Below are 17,327 nucleotides of genomic sequence, written 5' to 3' on the forward strand. Positions count from 1 at the left end.
CAGCCAATCAGATTTCCTCTCCCTCTAATTTGAGGTTGCAATTCAGAGACCTGTAGACCTGTGCTGGCGGGAACTGGAGCAGGTAAACACAGGAACCAGGAGACAGTCTGACGTCACCATGTATGTTTCTATCACCTCCAACCCTGGCTTCACATTGGAGTCATGGGGAGTTTTTAAGAAATACCGAGGCCAGGGTCCCCATTCAGACCACTTCTGTAGGAATCTCTGAGGGTTAGGCCCAGGTGTCTGAGCTCCTGTCCCACGCCTGACTCACTCCTTACCCCCACAAAAGTGAACTGTCCTGAGCCTGCATTCCCTCTCCAGGAGCACCACCTCTGGCTCCATCCCATCTTGCTGTGTAGAAGTGACACAGGACTCTGCTGTGATTGGTGTGGATATTCCACACACACATAGACTCATGAAGCACAGCAACGTGGAGGGGGCATGCTTTCAATTGACACATAGCATTCATGCGTTTGCTCATGGCACATATGATCTTTTGTTTCACACATAGAATGTGTAATGATCAAGTTGGGATATTTAGAATCTCCATGGCCTTCAGCACTTACCCTTTCTGTGTTGGGAACACTCCAAGTCTGCCCCTTCAGCTATTTTGAAATATACAATTCATTGTTATTAACTACAGTCACCCTACTCTGCTATTGCACATTAGAAATTATTCCTTCTATGTAACTGCACACTGGACCCTTCATTCCCTCCTCCTCTACATACACACCCTTCCCAGCCTCCGATAACTATAATTCTACTTCCTACCAGAGGGAGCATTTTCTTTTTAAAATAGGGGCCTCACTTTGTCACCCAGGCTGGAGTGCAGTGCCATCTTCTTAGCTCATTGCAGCCTCCAACTCCTGGGGCTAAGCAATGCTCCTGCCTCAGCCTCCTGAGCAGCTAGGACCTCAGACTCAAGCCACCATATCCAGCTAACTTTTAAAAAAATCTTTCTGTAGAGGCAAGGTCCCAATATGTTGCCCAGGCTGGTCTCATACTCCTGGCCTGAAAGCCATCCTCCAGCCTTGGCCTCTGTATTTGTCCGTTTTCATACTGCTGATAAAGACATACTCAAGACTGGGAAGAAAAAGAGGTTTAATTGGACTTACAGTTCCACATGGCTGGGGAGGCCTCAGAATCATGGCAGGTGAAAGTCACTTCTTACATGGTGGTGGCAAGAGAAGATGAGGAGGAAGCAAAAGTGGAAACCCCTGATAAACCCATCAGACCTCATGAGATGTATCTGCTATCATGAGAATAGCACGGGGAAGACCAGCCCCATGATTCCATTACTTCCCCCTGGGTCCTTTCCACAACATGTGGGAATTCTGGGAGATATAATTCAAGTTGAGTTTTGGTGGGGACAGAGCCAAACCATATCAACCTCCAAAGTGCTGGGATAACAAGTGTGAGCCACTGTGCATGCCCCAGCGGGAGCATGTTAAATCAATGTCTCCCACTCAATTACTAATAAAATGAATGTCCATCAAAAGAAGAGGTGCAGTGTACCCAAAAAGTCAATACATCATTTAACCAAGAAATATTTTTAGAAAGGGAGATGAATAAGAGGAAACACAAACTTCCATAGCCCTGGAGGAGCCTTTAGTCCAGCTGGAGAGGGCTTTAGATGTTGATATGTACAGATAAAAATATATATGCACATGGACAGCCTGCTCGATTAACATTAGTAAACCAAGCATGGTACACACTGGAAGAATGGCACTCCATGTGATCAGAAAGGAAAGATTCCTCTAGGCTGGGCTAGTCCAGAAAGACTTCCTGAAGGTGGGAGAATTTAACCTGGTCTTGTGAGGGAAGGTGGGTTTCAAACAGGACTGTGGGCTAGGGTAACTAGCTCTGTAGGTACTTGAAGGGCAGCCATCCTTCCTACCCAGTGCACAGAACAGGCCCCACCAGAAGGCGTTTTCAGTGACAGCCTCAGGCTCTGTCTCCCTCTTTTCCCACAGAGTGAATATCCTATCACTCAAGCAAACCAGAGAAACTCAGAGGCTTGAGCTAATAATGCTGGCCCAAGTCCAAGCATGTGTAAGGACCCAGGTGAGGTCCTCTAACCTCTCAGAGAGCAAGTGTCAGGAGACAAGGGGGAGTGACTGGGCAACTAGGGTAGACAGGAGACCTGGCCTCACCCCTGCACAGATACCACCTTTCAAAGACACTGGTGGATCAAATGCTGGAACCCGGAAACACTGACAGTCAAACTGTGTCCCTTCTTCAAAATAGCTGCTCTTGGGAGACAGAGATGGAGAAGAGCTTTGCCCTTACTACTCGCTCTTCCCAAGAGCTAAGCCTAAATACTCAGAGCCTGGACTAAGAATAAAACCCAGTCCTGGCTGGGCGTGGTGGCTCACACCTGTAGTCATAGCACTTTGGGAGACCAAGATAAGGGGTTCACTTGAGACCAGGAGTTCAAGACCAGCCTGGGCAACATAGCGAAACTCTGTCTCTGCAAAAAACAAAAATTCAAAAATTAGCCTGGCATGGCAGTGCACAACTGAAGTCTCAGCTGTTTGGGAGGCTGAGGTGGGAGGATTTCTTGAGCCCAGGAGGTCAAGGTTGCAGTGAACCATGATAGCTCCACTGCACTCCAGCCTGAGCAACAGCAAGACCCTGTCTCTAAAAAAACATAAAGTAGTCCGGACATGGTGGCTCATGCCTGTAATCCCAGCACTTTGGGAAGTCAAGGCAGGTGGATCACGAGGTCAGGAGTTCAAGACCAGCCTGGCCAACATGGTGAAATCCCCGTCTCTACTAAAAATACAAAAATTAGCCAGGCATAGTGGTGGCATCTGTAATTCCAGCTACTTGGAAGGCTGAGGCAGGAGAATCGTTTGAACCCAGGAGGTGGAGGTTATCCAGGGCCCAGATCGCACCATTGCACTCCAGCCTGGGCAATAAAGTGAGACTCCATCTCTAAATAAATAAATCCCAGTCATTCCAAAGAAAATGTCTTTCCTCTATTTCCACATTCACAAATCCTTCCCAGCTGAGAAGAAGGAGCCACCCTGTCAGCCGTCTTTTCTCTAAGTCTCTTCTTACCCTCAGCTGACCCCTTCGTCCTTCCATTCTCCCTCTGGCCATCTCCCTATCTGGACCCCTTATACCTCAGCTGCCATCAGCTCCCAAGTATTTGGCCTCCACTTCCTGAGCATCCACCTGGCACTGCTAAGCTTTCAAACCCACAGCCTTGGGTCTTAGTTTCAGGTCAGTAGTGTGCCTTTCTCCTGCCCTTTGGGGGAGCTCGGATTTCTACACATTCACTTATTTGAAAATATCCCTTCCCTTCACTCAGTTTGGGCATGAGAATAACATCTGGAGACAGATGTCTCTGAGTCATCCCAACTTGGGGCTCGGTTTCCCCCTCTGTGCAGTGGAGAGTGGACTCTGCCCTCTCTCTAAGGATGACCCTCCCCCTCAAAACACCCTGTCCTGAGTATGAGCTTTTTCTAGGATGGCTGGTTATTTGCAGCTGTAGGCTTTCAGCCACACTCACTTTGCTTCTTTCTGCTGCCGTGAAAGATTTTCCATGCCACTAGGGAGTATAAATGCTCCTCACATGCATTTTTGAAAGACCTTGGAAACCTCTGCATAAATCAGTAGAAGTTCATTTATGGTTTCAGAATATTCTGGCTAATTTATCTGCTGTCACAGATCTGGAGCCTGAGGCTTCACTTTCCAAGCTGGGCCCTGTAGGGCTCCACTGCATTTCCCTTACATGTTTGTTTTGGCTGGCCCTGAAATTCGAGCTGGCCGCATGGAGACCTTTATCATTATTCCAAAGAGATCTTCCCCTTCCCAATGACACACTCTTTGGAGGTTTGTCTCCGAGCCAGTGCTTCTTCCCCTTTTAAAAACCAACAGCAAAGATAGAGCTCTTCCTTCCAAGCCGCCAGGTCACGGCTCTCAGATTTCAGCCTTGCCCTGATGTCCTTCCTGTGAGTTTGAACTCCGCTGTGCCAGCATGGAGGCCCTCCTAATGCCCTTCTGCTGGCTTTATGCTGGCCAGAGCAGCAGTGTACAGAAACAGGGATGCACTGATGGTGATGGAATGAAAAAGTGACCTGGCAGTCTGCAGGTTGCACGTTTGAGCTTTCTGGAGCTGTCTTACCAGAAATCGCTGTAGAAACGTGGCTGACATCGTTAGCAATTAGTCCAGTGTCCAGCCACAGAGGCATTTTTACATCCTTCCGGGCTATGGTTTGAGATTTCATTGTTTGATGCTCCCTGCATTTTGTTATTTCAGTATTTCCTCTACCCTGAATCATGTGGCCAAGCCTTAAACTCCTGTCCTTTGAGGACAATCAGAATGACACCGTTAGCGTTTGTGCCTTATTTTATGGCTTCACGATCTTGTGCCCTTTAGGGTTCAAAGGTCACATCAGGCCTGCTGCCTGATGTGACCTTTGAACTCCAGAAAACAAAAGAATGGAGGACCTCAGAGACCATCCATCTAAAAAACGATCCTATAAAGAATGCATCTCAATCAGCCCAGAGCATGCAAATCACATAACATTTTTATAAAGCACCCTGCTAAATCCAAACCTACAGCCAGAAGAAGGGACACAAACCCCATGATCCCAACACATAAATCAAAGCTTCAGCAAAGCAAAGACCTGAGTTTACAGCGGGCTAAGAATGGAAGGATTTGCAAGACGTGATTTATACATTTGTTTCCTCCCCTCCTCCCGTTTGTGTCTACACACGAACACACACTCACATACACGCTGGTCAATACCACAGCACCGCAGGGAAATCCAGCATTTTCCTTTACAAAGGATTGTCCTGTGCTAAGCTTATCATGGGAGAGCAACTGAAGGCCAAGAGCTTTCTTTGTGGCCACCAGAACCATCCTCAGACAGGCAGAAAGTCCATAGGGCAGGCAGCAGATAAGGAAGATGAGGACTTGCCGTATAGGTAAAAGGCTGGCCCCACAAAGAAGGTCACATTCTGTAGAACGGATGTCATCCCCCCTATGACACAGATTTTCCCTCAACAGTCCTTAATACCTGGCACACATGTCCCCAGGGCAAAGGTCAGAATAATTTTTGAATGGATGACAAATGCTGTTCAAATAGTTAGAGAGCTCAGCAGGAGGGGCTCCTGTTTCTCATGACTATTAAAGTTTTGGGTTTTTAAAAAAGAAATATTTAAGTCTGTTTCCAGATGTCTAGATACCATGCTGGGCTGGAATCGATCTTGAGAAGTCTGCCAAGTGCATCTGTAGTAGCAAATGTTCAGAGACCAGAACCATGGAGAGCGAAAAAGAGATTCCCCCTTTTAAGTGAAGATTGGGTTTACAATTAAAACGTGTGTCTTCCAGTGTGGCGATTCCTCAAGGACCTAGAAATAGAAATTCCATTTGACCCAGCAATCCCATTACTGAGTATATATCCAAAGGATTATAAATCATTCTACTATAAGGACACATGCACATGAATGTTCATTGTAGCACTGTTTATAATAGCAAAGACCTGGAATCAACCCAAATGCCCATCGATGATAGACTGGACAGGGAAAATGTGGCACATATACACCATGGAATGTTATGCAGCCATCGAAAATGATGAGTTCGTGTCCTTTGTAGGGACATTGATGAACCTGGAAACCATCATTCTTAGCAAACTGACACAAAGAACAGAAAATCAAACACCACAAGTTCTCACTCATAGGTGGGTATTGAACAATGAGAACACATGGACACAGGGAGGGAAGCATCACACACTGGGTCTGTCGGGGGGGGGGATAATAGGGGAGGGACAGCAGGGAGTGGGGAGTTGGGGAGAGATAGCATGAGGGGAAATGCCAGATATAGGTGATGGGGAGGAAGGCAGCAAATCACATTGCCATGTGTGTACCTATGCAACAATCTTGCATGTCCTTCACATGTACCTCAAAACCTAAAATGCAATTAAAAAAATTATTTAAATAAAAATAAAAATTTTTAAAATTTTATTTAAATAAAAATAAAAATCTTCTTCTTGCTTTTCCTTTTTTTTTTTTGGAGACGGAGTCTTGCTCTGTTGCCCAGGCTGTAGTGCAGTGGCACAATCTCGGCTCACTGCAACCTCTGCCTCCCAGGTTCAAGCAATTTTCCTGCCTCAGCCTCCCAAGTAGCTAGGACTACACGCGTACACCACCACACCTGGGTAATTTTGTATATTTTAGTAGAGACGGGATTTCACTGTGTTGCCCAGGCTGGTCTCGAACTCCTGAGCTCAGGCAATCCTCCCGCCTTGACCTCCCAAACTGCTAGGATTACAGTACAAGCGTGAGTCACCACACCTGGCTTTTTTAAAAGATAAGATCTAGCTGTGTAGCTCCGGCTGGAGTGTAGTGGGCACAATCAGCTCACTACAGCCCAACCTCCTGGGCTCAAGCAGTCCTCCTGCCTCAGCCTCCCAAGTAGCTGCAACCACAGGTGCATGCCACCACGTCCAGCCATTTTTAATAAATTTTTTGTAGAAATGAGGTCTTATTTTGTTGCCCAGGCTGGTCTCAAACTCCTGGCCTGAAGTGACCCTCTTGCCTCAGCCTCCCAAAGTGCTGGGATTACAGGCGTGAGCCACTGTGCCCGGCCTTTGTGTCTTCTACAGTGAAACTGAGAACTTGCGTAGATGCATCTAAATCTTCTTTGTGGAGGTTACACCTGGAAGAATCTCTGCTCTATCTCATGCAGGCTGCTCCTTTCCTTTTAACTTTGCACCAGATTATGATGTTGCTAGGAGGTGTGAATATATCTTTAACTCTGAACAGTAGCATGACTGTGTCTAATAAAAATGTGTCCTGAACAGTGGCACCCCAAAGTAATTTCAGATGAAATAAGAATCCTAGAAAGGACCCTAGAAAGAAAAAATCCTGGCCTTAGATTTGGAAGACCAACTCTGTGTAACCTTGGTCAAGTCACTTCACCTCTTTGAGCTTCCATTTCTGTAAGTTGAATGGTCCTGGTGCTTTCTGAGGACCTGCTCTGCACAGGCCCTGCCCAGGTGCTGGGATAACCCCCATCCTGTCGGATTTAACACTGCGTGACTTCTCTGTTTCCAAGGGGTCTTATTTAGACACAAGAAAATGAACTAAACAGCTCCTTCTTTATCCCTGTTCCTTAACTCGGGGATTTCACAACCTGTTTGCTTCTCAGACAGGGAAAATGCAACCCGGTGGATGAAGCCCCATTTTCCAAATGATTTGTAAGCAGCAAACATGATGTTGAAATGCTCTGCAAAATTCTCCATGCAATTTTGGAAGCCCCGTCTAAGGAATATACATGACTGCTGCTTAAGCTGCTCAAAAATAAGATTAACCAGGGTCTTAGCATCTTTCTGGCTCAAGACTATGGTGGCTGGAAAGGCTAGGAAATTTTTCTGGCTAATATCAATCTCTTTACACATTCCCCATGTGCTCTGGATGGAGGCTGAGGGACACTCACCAGAGGTCACAGGGCTAGTTGGGCACAGTCAGGACCAAAGCCCAGACTCCTCCAGCACCAGCCCACACTAATGGCTACTCCAGTGCATGGTCACTGGCTTTTTACCTGTCATCTTGGTTTATCTTTACAACAAAGCTGTGGGTAGATGTTATTATCACATGTCAGAGATGAGGCGCTAGAGTCTGGGCAGGTTCAGTTACTTGCTCAAATCTCACAGCTGATATATGGGGGAACCGGGATTGGGCTTGGCTCTCTCAGATTCCAGGCCTGTACTTGTAAGCACCCACCTCAGTCCTGAGACCCCATCTCTGTGCTTTAATCACAGTGTGGAGCCTCACAAGCAGGAGACACTGAGCCCACAGAACCTGAGCGGTGTGGGAACAGTCTCAGGGGAAGGCAAGAAGGGGGCATGCAGTGAGTTTAATGGTGCTCCCCTAAGAGATCCTAACATGTCCTAACCCCCACAACCTCTGACTAGGACCTGTTTTAGAGACGGCAACTTTGCAGATGTAATTAGTTTAGGTGTATCTTGAAGAGATCATCTGGATTACCCAGGTGAGCCCTAACCCAAATGACAAGCATCCTTACAAGAAACAGAAGAGGAGCCAGGCAGAGTGGCTCACACCTGTAATTCCAGCTATTCGGGAGGCTAGGGAGGGAAGAGCACTTGAGCCCAGGAGTGCAAGGTTGCAGTGAGCTATGATTTAAAAAAAAAAGAATCAGAAGAGGAGAGGACACAGACACAGGAGAGAAGGCCAGGTGGAGATGGAGGCAGAGATGGAGCCACGCAGCCACTAGCCAAAGTATGCCTAGAGCCACAAGAAGCTGGAAGACCCAAGGAAGGTTCTTCCCTAGCCCTGCTGATGCCTTGGCTTTAGGCTTTCTGGGCTCCATCATGGTGAGAGAATAAATATGTCCTGTTCAAGCTTTGTAGGCCTGCACAGAACGAGAGTAGTCGGGTACTTAGGCTTCTGAGGCCAAGGCATTAGGTTCTGCGGAACTGAAATCTCCACGCTTTGGTAAGAATGGGCACTGAATGGCCCTCTGGTAAGTCAGCCCCAGCCCCAGCTGTGCTCTTTAATCATTGGAAGGCCTTTTGCCCAATGGAACATAGTTCCTCACTCAGTAAGATTTGGCAATTGAGCCAAGACATATTCTAGCCTGAGTCAATATCTAGATTGATCAATTGGCCAAGTCAGGAGAGTGTTGGGAAAAGATTCTTTGCTTCAGTGAAGGTTTCCTATAGATCCTAACCCTCCCAAATATATGTTAAATGCAATTAGATTTTAAAAACTTCCGTGATATGGTTAGGCTTTGGTCCCTATCCAAATCTCATCTTGATTTGTAATCCCCATAATCCCCACAGTCCCTACATGTCAAAGGAGAGACCAGGTGGAGATAATTAAATAATGAGGGCAGTTTCCCCCGTACTGTTCTCATGATAGCCAATCATGAGAACTGATGGTTTCAAAAGGGGCTCTTCCCCCTTCACTGGGCACTTCTCCTTCCTGCCATCTTGTGAAGAATGTGCCTTGCTTCCCCTTCATCTTCTCTCATGATTGTAAGTTTCCTGAGGTCTCCCCAACCATCCTGAACTGCGAGTCAATTAAACTTCTTACCTTTGTAAATTACCCAGTTTCAAGCAGTTCTTTATAGCAGTATGAAAACAGACTAAGGCATTCTGTTTCCATGGACATTTTCAGAAACACATCTCTATGTAAAGCAAGTTCCATAGTACAGACTGCCTGCTTGTTCCCAATGGGTCCTTGGGTTACAAGACTACAAAGGCAGAGGTGGCTGGGCTTCCTTCTTGAAACTTGCTGGCTCTGAGATTCCAGCAGGCAGACAGGGCATAAGGATGCTTCATCACTCCAGCACTGATGGACTAAATGCTTCTTCCCTGGAGCATTGTATCCTAGAAGCCTTGTATGAGGATGTGAATAGCAATATCTACCCACAGCTTTGTTGTGAAGATGACTGGAGATGATGTGTAAAAAGCCAGTGCTCTGGACAGGCGTGATCATGCATGAAAGTAGCCATTATTACAGGTGGGGAATGGAGGAACGTGGGCTTCAGTCTTGACTGTTCCTAACTAGCCACGTGTATCTACTTTTTTCACCTATAAACTGGAATGAGCATCTGCCCTAACTAAGGGGCAGATTTTAAAAAGGAGGAATGGCATACTAGTCAAAGCAGAGATAAAAAAAAAAAAAAGAATGGCACAGACTACTTCTCAGGCTGTGAACTGGGGGAATGAATATGTTTCATTGTCATCCTTGACACTTGACTCAGTGTTTTCCCGGTAAAACAGGGGTCAGATCCTCCTTTGCTCATGCTGCTCTCAGGATCCCAGACAGCACCGTTCTGGTGGTCAAGATGACCCTGCTTGGGAGCTCAGGCCACCACAGGCCACACTTGGCCACATTCCAGGCTGAAGAAACTGATAAGTTGCAAGCACACTGAGGAAGCTGCCCAAGCACGAGAGTCAGGAGATCTGCCTTACATATGTCATTTTTTTATCTGATCAATATTTAATAAACTCAATTTTTAAAAAAAGTTATTGAGTCTCAATCCTCAGAAGCAAATCTTGGAAATACAGAAATATTTGAAGATGCCTCCAAAGCAGATAAAAGGCAAATCGAGGTTTTCAAAAAGAGCAGCTTATGCTAAGGTTTTTGATAAAATGAAATCCCCATAATATAAAATCCTCTGGGACACTGCTTCCACTGATGAATCATGCCAAGAAATAACTACTTCTCCTGTTGAAAAATCCTTGTGAATATATAATTTGGAAGAAATACAAAAGCCCTACTTTCCTCTGATTTCAGAATAAAGCCCTTTCCTCCATCCTCTGACTCCCCCAAACTTCAGGTGCAAGAGTGCGCACGCGTGCACACACACCCACACACACACACAAAATGAACCAAGAAAAGAAGGAAAAGAGATCAGGAATGAGAGAGCCCACTAATGGATTGGCTTAACTATAGAACAGCATCCCATCACTGTTCTAGAAAATAATCAATCGAGCACTTAATTTTAAACATAAAAGTAAGCTGCCAGGAGACTCTTAATAGATAACAAAATAAATTAACAGTTGTAGGTGGGATTTGAAACCAGGTCAGATTTTCCACCAAGCTCCAGTCTCCATGCATACAAAGGGCCTCACTAGCTCAGGCTCTTGATCTCACACTGTTTCAAAGTGGGAGATCTCCTTTTAGCCAAAACCTCTTCTCAGTGGGCTTGTCACTTCAGGGGTTTGTTCTTTGTGCATCTTCCATACATTTTATAACACCACTACTTTAAAATATTGATGGGCAACTTGGCCTTGGCCCAGGCCCACAGTGGGTTAGCATGGACATGAAAATCTTCAGGAGGGTGGAAACAGGAAGAACACATTCCCTGCTGCCTTTTCCTAAGGGACAATTGTGTAAGTGTGGTGGTTACCTGAGCTGGAGGCCTGCCCAGCTTTGATGGACAGCTCTGCCCTCTGGGAGCCTGCTGAATGCTGTTTGGGGACAGGAGGGCTCTGAGGACACACATAGGCAAAGCTGAGGTACCTGTAGGCCCAGAAAGGCTAAGTAAAATCCACACATAATCCCCAAATTTTTCTAACCTGACTCAACTTTCTTAACACTCAGACTCTGCAAACTTATTGATAATAAGAATGAAAGGCTTTGTCATCTATCTCTTCTTCCTATGCCCATATAACCCTATCAAGGCAAGTGACCAAAAGTAAATGGTAACAAGGAACAGAAAGAGCAGGACAGCCCGGGTGCGGTGGCTTACATTTGTAATCTGAGCACCTGGAAGCTGAGGTGAGAGAATCTCTTGAGCCCAGGAGTTTGAGTCCAGCCTGGGCAACACAGAGAGATGCCCTCTCTCTCTCTCTCTACACACACACACACACACACACACACACACACACACACACACACACAGAATTAGCTGGCCATGGTGGTGTACGTGTAGTCCCAGTGATATGTTTTGGATCGTGTCCCTACCCAAATCTCATGTGGAATTAGAGGAGGGGCCTGTGGAAGATAATCGGATCATGAAGGCAGATTGAACCTTGCTGTTCTCATGACAGTGACTCCTCACGAGATCTGATGGTTTAAAAGTGTGTGGCACTTTCCCCTCGTTCTCTCTCTCTTCTGCCATCACGTGAAGAAGGTCCTTGCTTCCCCTTCGCCTTCTGCCATGATTGTAAACTTCCTGAGGCCTCTCAGTCATGCTTCCTGTTAAGCCTGCAGAAACTACAAGTCAATTAAACCTCTTTTCTTCATAAATTACCCAGTCTCAGATAGTTCTTTATAGCAGTGTGAGAACAGACTAATATACCCAGCTACGTGGGAAGCTGAGGCAAGGAAGATCACTTGAGCCCAGGAGGTTAAGGCTGCAGTGAGCCAGGTCTGTGCTGCTGCATTCCAGGCTAAGTGACAGAATGAGACCCTGTCTCAAAAAATAAAAAAGGGTGAGAGAATTGATCCCCTAGATTCCCACCACCACATTCTCTTCATAACCCCAGAAAAAAACAAAAACACTGTAATATTCCACCTCTGAGAATAAAGCCACCATGAAGAACAATACCACAATAGTGTGCTGACCAAATACTAGTTAATCATTGCTGCAATTTATTGGGCCTTTAACACACATACACACACTCATGCACACACACAGAGGCACTGCACTGTACTGAACACATTACATATGTGATCTCACTTCATCCTTTAAAAAACATCTGCAAGAATATCCTTTGACTCAGACAATCCACTTCCAAGGACTTTTTCTATGGAAATGATCAAGGATATGTCCAAAGATTTTGTCTGTAAGGATATTTGTCAAAATTATTGTTTAGTAATATGACAAATAAAACACATCCATGAGATATTAAGTGAACAATGCAGAGCACAGAAGAGAAGGAACATGAGAAGGAATAGAGAGAGCAAGAAATACAACGAACCAAGAGCCTCTCCCTGTGACTCACAGGCAGGCACACTCAGGGTTCTCTGAAGAGAGGCTGCCCTTGGCCGTGGTCCATAGGGTGTCTGCCTCAAGCTCCCAATGTCCATGGTGGGGGTGCTCCAAGTGCTGTGAAAATAATCTGTCTTATTAACTCCTTTGGCTCCCCATGCCCCCTTAACTTCTTAAGTTCTGTAGGATTCCACTCTGTTCAGGAAAGGAAGTGAGCAGTATGGGGGAACATTCCAGAATACATAATGAGTGAGACCTCTGACAAGGAAGAGTCAGCAGCATACAGGAGCTGGCTCCTGCTGACTCATGAAAGCCAATCTTTAACGATTCTTCCCAACTCTATGATCAGTAACGTCACGTTGGTAGCTTGGTGCCAGCAGCAATGGTGGTATTTACACCATGGAAATCACAAATGCTACAAATCAGGGTCTTTTTCCTCCCAGAGAGCCCGCTGTTAAACATTTATCAGCACACCACTGATTGCAGTCTCAGAAAGAAAAAATCTGTATATTCAAATAAAGGTCAACCCCTCCAGACCCCTACTTTAATGAAGCAGGAACACAGCTGCACAGACTAAGGAGGCTATGTTGTTTTAAAATAACATATTATTCAGAAAACTGTTTACGTATTTATGAAGCTTGCCAATCTGCCCACTCTCCACCCCTCCTTGAGATCATTTAAGTGTTTCCTCTTGCTGTGACTTCTCTTCTTTGACTGCTCCAGAGTCAAAGCCCACCTAGTACACTTCTGTTTCTAAACTTGATGGACCCAAACAATGGTTGAAACAGACAACCAGGCTCTGAGCAGGCAGAAAAGAATGTCCTGCTCCCCACTGTGGTACCCACATCTGTGTCAGACAACCCAGTCTTGCCCGGAAGTCAGACTCCCCTGAGTTGAAAGTCTTGGTAACTTGTTTGCCCTTGTCCTCCGGCTTCCCAGTTGGTGGTGGGCCACCTTCACTGGTGCTTCATGAACAATCTCTATTCTGCACTTGAGGACGTCTCAGCTGGGAGTGAAACACGATCAGGAGATAATTTGGCCCAGATGGCTCTAATGCAGACAGAAAACACCAGGCAGGAGCATTTGGCTGTGGGTATCCTTAGTCTGGGGAAACCCATTTAAATTTTTTTGAGAAGGGAATGTAACCAAGCGGCCACATACCCTCAAAATGCTACCTCATGTTCTATAGCAGCAATGAGGTATCTGATCACGCTCCTGGAGAGACATTCAGCTCTCGGGAAGGTAAAACCAGGCTAGCCTTTGCTCTTGGATACCACCATGGCTCAGCTTGCTACTTGGCCTTTGGGAGATTCAGAAGGGATCAGGAATAAAACCTTGAAGATTGTCCTAGCTTCTGAGGATCAAGGGATTGCAGCAAAGGATAATACCACAAGTGGAAACAGAAGAAAGCATCACAGAAACACAGAGTGAAATAGGATTTCGGAAGAGGGGCCCAGGGAAAGGTTTGGGGGACACCAAAAGGTGAAGTGGCTGCATAGAGTGGCTGTCTGTGTGTGTCAAGTTTTGAGGCGTACAAAGGGTTTAGAATTCACTATTTGACACAGTTTTTCATTTCTGTCATGCAATTGACAGGAGAAAGATACAAATAAAAGAAGCTGCTTGTCTGCAGAGTGTAGCTTCGGGAAAAGACTGCTTTGCTTCAGGAAAAATAGGACCCGTGCAACCCAAAGCTCTAGGGTATGATGGGGACACATTGGTGAGAGGCTCTCACCAGTGTTAGTGAAAAGGTAGGCTACCTTCAGGACTCAGCTGGAGCACTACAGCTCTGGACACAGGGTTCCATCTCATTACAGTGTCATCACGGACACTGTACAGTGTAGCTGTCCCAGAGGAATGGATGAGAAGAGACCACTTTGTTCCCCACTGCCTAATCTTGAAAATGAGCAATTCATGCTCCCCTAAAGCGGGTGTTTACCCACTGCTGCGTGTGGTCTTCCCCTGTGACAAGTTTCCAGGGCCAGATGAGATGAGAAGTAGAACAAAACATACTTTTTCTTTTTTGAGGCAAAGTCTGTTGCCCAGGCTGGAGTGTAATTATGCGATCTCCACTTGCTGCAACTTCTGCCTACCAGGTTCAAGAGATTCTCCTGCCTCAACCTCCCAAATAGTTGGGATTACAGGTGCCCACCACCACGCCCAGCTAATTTTTGTATTTTTAGTAGAGACGGGGTTTCTCCATGTTGGTCAGGCTGGTCTTGAACTCCTGACCTCATGATCTGCCCACCTCGGCCTCCCAATGTGCTGGGATTACAGATATGAGCCACCACACCCGACCAGAATGTACTTTTCATTGGAAAGTTTTTGTCCCTTTTAGCCCTCTGGCTGAAACTGTTAATTGGGAATCACTTTCCATGGATTCTGTTAGTACTACAGCCCATGGGTTTTCAGTGGAGACAAATGGAATCCTACTAAAAAGACTAATAATAAATACTCCTAGTCACTGTGGGGTAGCTTTCATAGGCAGTGATTATAGAGAGAGCTGTCTCTCTATATCATGAATGTGGAGAACAATAGAAGTGTGCAATCCACAGATATCATCTCCATCATCCCAGGAAAGTTCCCTTTTAGGCAGCAGTGTGCTGGTAAATAGTGACTAATCAGCAACCTGTAAAAGCAATCTATGCATATGTGTATGTGTGAGTATGTTTACTGATCTAAAAAATGTGGAACACGCAATTTACAAATAATAAAATACACAAGGCACTTTCCTCTAAATTCCATATAGCCAATTCATTCTCAGAGAACGCTATTGTTGATTTTTACCAAGCTCTCGTATCTGCAGCCAACCTATGGTTGCCATTAATCAACAAGTAAAGTTCAGCCATATTGACATTTTGTTTACATTAATGAGCAATGCAAATATGAAACAATTTCTTTGTGTGTCAATACTTCACTTGGATAAACTGAATAATAGTTTTCAAATACTGGAAGACTATTTCCTCAAGTGTTTGTGCTATTCACAATGTGATGGCCACAGATACAACTTCTGTATTGTGTTATTAACGTTCTTCCCACCACTTTCTTAAGTCTAATCAACAGCAAAAAACACAGGGTGAAATAATTGGAAAGTGATGAATTTTGAATGTTACCTTTGTTTTTAATATAAATTTGAAAGTTATGATTTTCGTGACTGTTAACTTGAAATTTTAACAATTGGTTCACAAGCAAACCTGCCACATGCCTGTACAATCAATTCCATGCCATATATACACTTTTTTTTAATGAGGAAAAGGTAAAAATACAGAATACTCCATGGATTCTCGAGGTTCAATCTATTCTCTCTTAACATGACAGGAAAGTCAAGCTTTGACCCACAGGAGAGACTGGAGCGGAGAAGTGAGCCTGCCTGTTCCCATTTCAGGAACAGGCTAAGAGTGTGTTTCTGGAAACAAAACTGTCAGAGTGAAGGCTCACAAGAAATCAGAAACAGGACCCAGATCTCTGGGCTTATAACAAAGGCTTAAAGCAGGCTTTTCTCCAAAAATGTTTTTAGTTCCAACATCCACCTTAATGGCCTACTGTTGCCTAATTTAGCCAATAGCTGTTATTCTAAAAATGGAAGCTAATGATTTCAGCTAAAAACAAATAAGCCGGTACTATCACAGTCTGTTGTAAGAAACTGATTATCATGGGGTGCATTTATTTTTCACTTCCTTTTCCTTGAAGAAAGGCTTAATAAGAGTCCCACATCAAAAGGAAAAGCATTTCTTTCTCTCATGGGACCCTAGAATATTAGGTCTGTGTTCTCTAGAGGCAACTACCTCCCAGAACTACTCTTTGTCAAGATGCATCACATGCACGGAGCGATGGTCTGGCTGAAGGGCATCACCTGCTATCGCTCATCATACTTGTGCCATTCAACAAATATTAGCAGCATCAATTTACTTCTCTGGAGCATCCGCAGGTACCCACCACTTGGCTCAGTGCTATATAGCTCTGCACACTTTATATTTTGTAAAATACATGCATATGGTAAAGAAGCACAACTTTTAAGGCAAAGGTCAGATCATAGCCATATTGCACAAGTGTCTAGCTGGAGAAAATTGGCAAAAAGAAAAAAAATGTTTGTAAAATGATCGAAGTTTTAGATATGCAGGATAAATATGTTCTGGGCATGTAACATACAGCATGGTGAATAGAGTTAATAATACTTTCAAGGACTGTATACAGATGTGGCTCTATATTGGTGGGGGATTGGTTCCAGGATCCCCCACAGATACCAAAATCTATGCACGCTCAAGTCTCCCTTTTGCTATTAACAACTGAGAAGCTGAATAATCTCAATTTAGGGCATTGGTTTCCAGGGGAGCTCAGAATTTTCTTATTCCAGCATGTGACATCTGGACGAATTTCCCATTTCCACGCAACGTCGGGAGCTGTGTTCCTGGGCCACTTTCAGGATTCTGGCAGAAGGTGTTTCAGGTGAGGGGAGAACGTTAGAGGTGAATCAGAGGCTCCTGGCTGATGCACCTGCACCTTCACGTGCCCCCAGGCACACACACAGACATTCGCTTTCTTATGGCTGCCAGCTTTAAATTCTGCCCTCCAACTGTCGCTGTGCAAGGTGATCCTTTGCCGCGTCGAGAGGAGCTCACATAGCAAGAAGAGCCCCCAGGAAGGCAAGTGCCTTGATCATCTACACTCTGAGCACGAGCAGGTCTTGCTGCTCACTGCACTTGGGGTATGGCTGCAGCCTAATCTCTCACCCTTTGTAAGTAATAATATACCTTGGATAAACACAATGGCTTCAGATTGAGCAAAGGATCTCTTTTACATGCCTTAAGTTATGGTTTCTTGAATTAAGCACCCAATTTACAAGAAAGATTAGCTTACCTCTTGCATCAGTATGACCTGAATGTGGGACATGGAGTCAAAGGAGATT

At 45.2% G+C, this 17,327-nt stretch overlaps 1 protein-coding gene across 8 annotated transcripts in view; it reads right to left on the reverse strand.

Annotated features, from left to right (window-relative positions):
• The window catches only part of FECH (ferrochelatase), an 81,933-nt gene that overhangs the window by 25,594 nt on the left and 39,012 nt on the right, over nucleotides 1-17,327 (reverse strand). The window contains exon 12 of one of the 8 annotated variants that reach the window (XM_035271200.2): nucleotides 15,522-16,848. The exons of the other annotated variants lie outside the window; for them this stretch is intronic. The gene's annotated coding sequence lies outside the window, so the exon portion shown is untranslated. Of the gene's footprint in view, nucleotides 1-15,521; nucleotides 16,849-17,327 lie in introns of those variants that run through there. 8 annotated transcript variants of the gene reach the window in all.

The sequence above is a fragment of the Callithrix jacchus genome, chromosome 13 (genome assembly GCF_049354715.1).
Source record: "Callithrix jacchus isolate 240 chromosome 13, calJac240_pri, whole genome shotgun sequence".
In the NCBI taxonomy this organism is placed as follows: Eukaryota; Metazoa; Chordata; class Mammalia; order Primates; family Cebidae; genus Callithrix; species Callithrix jacchus.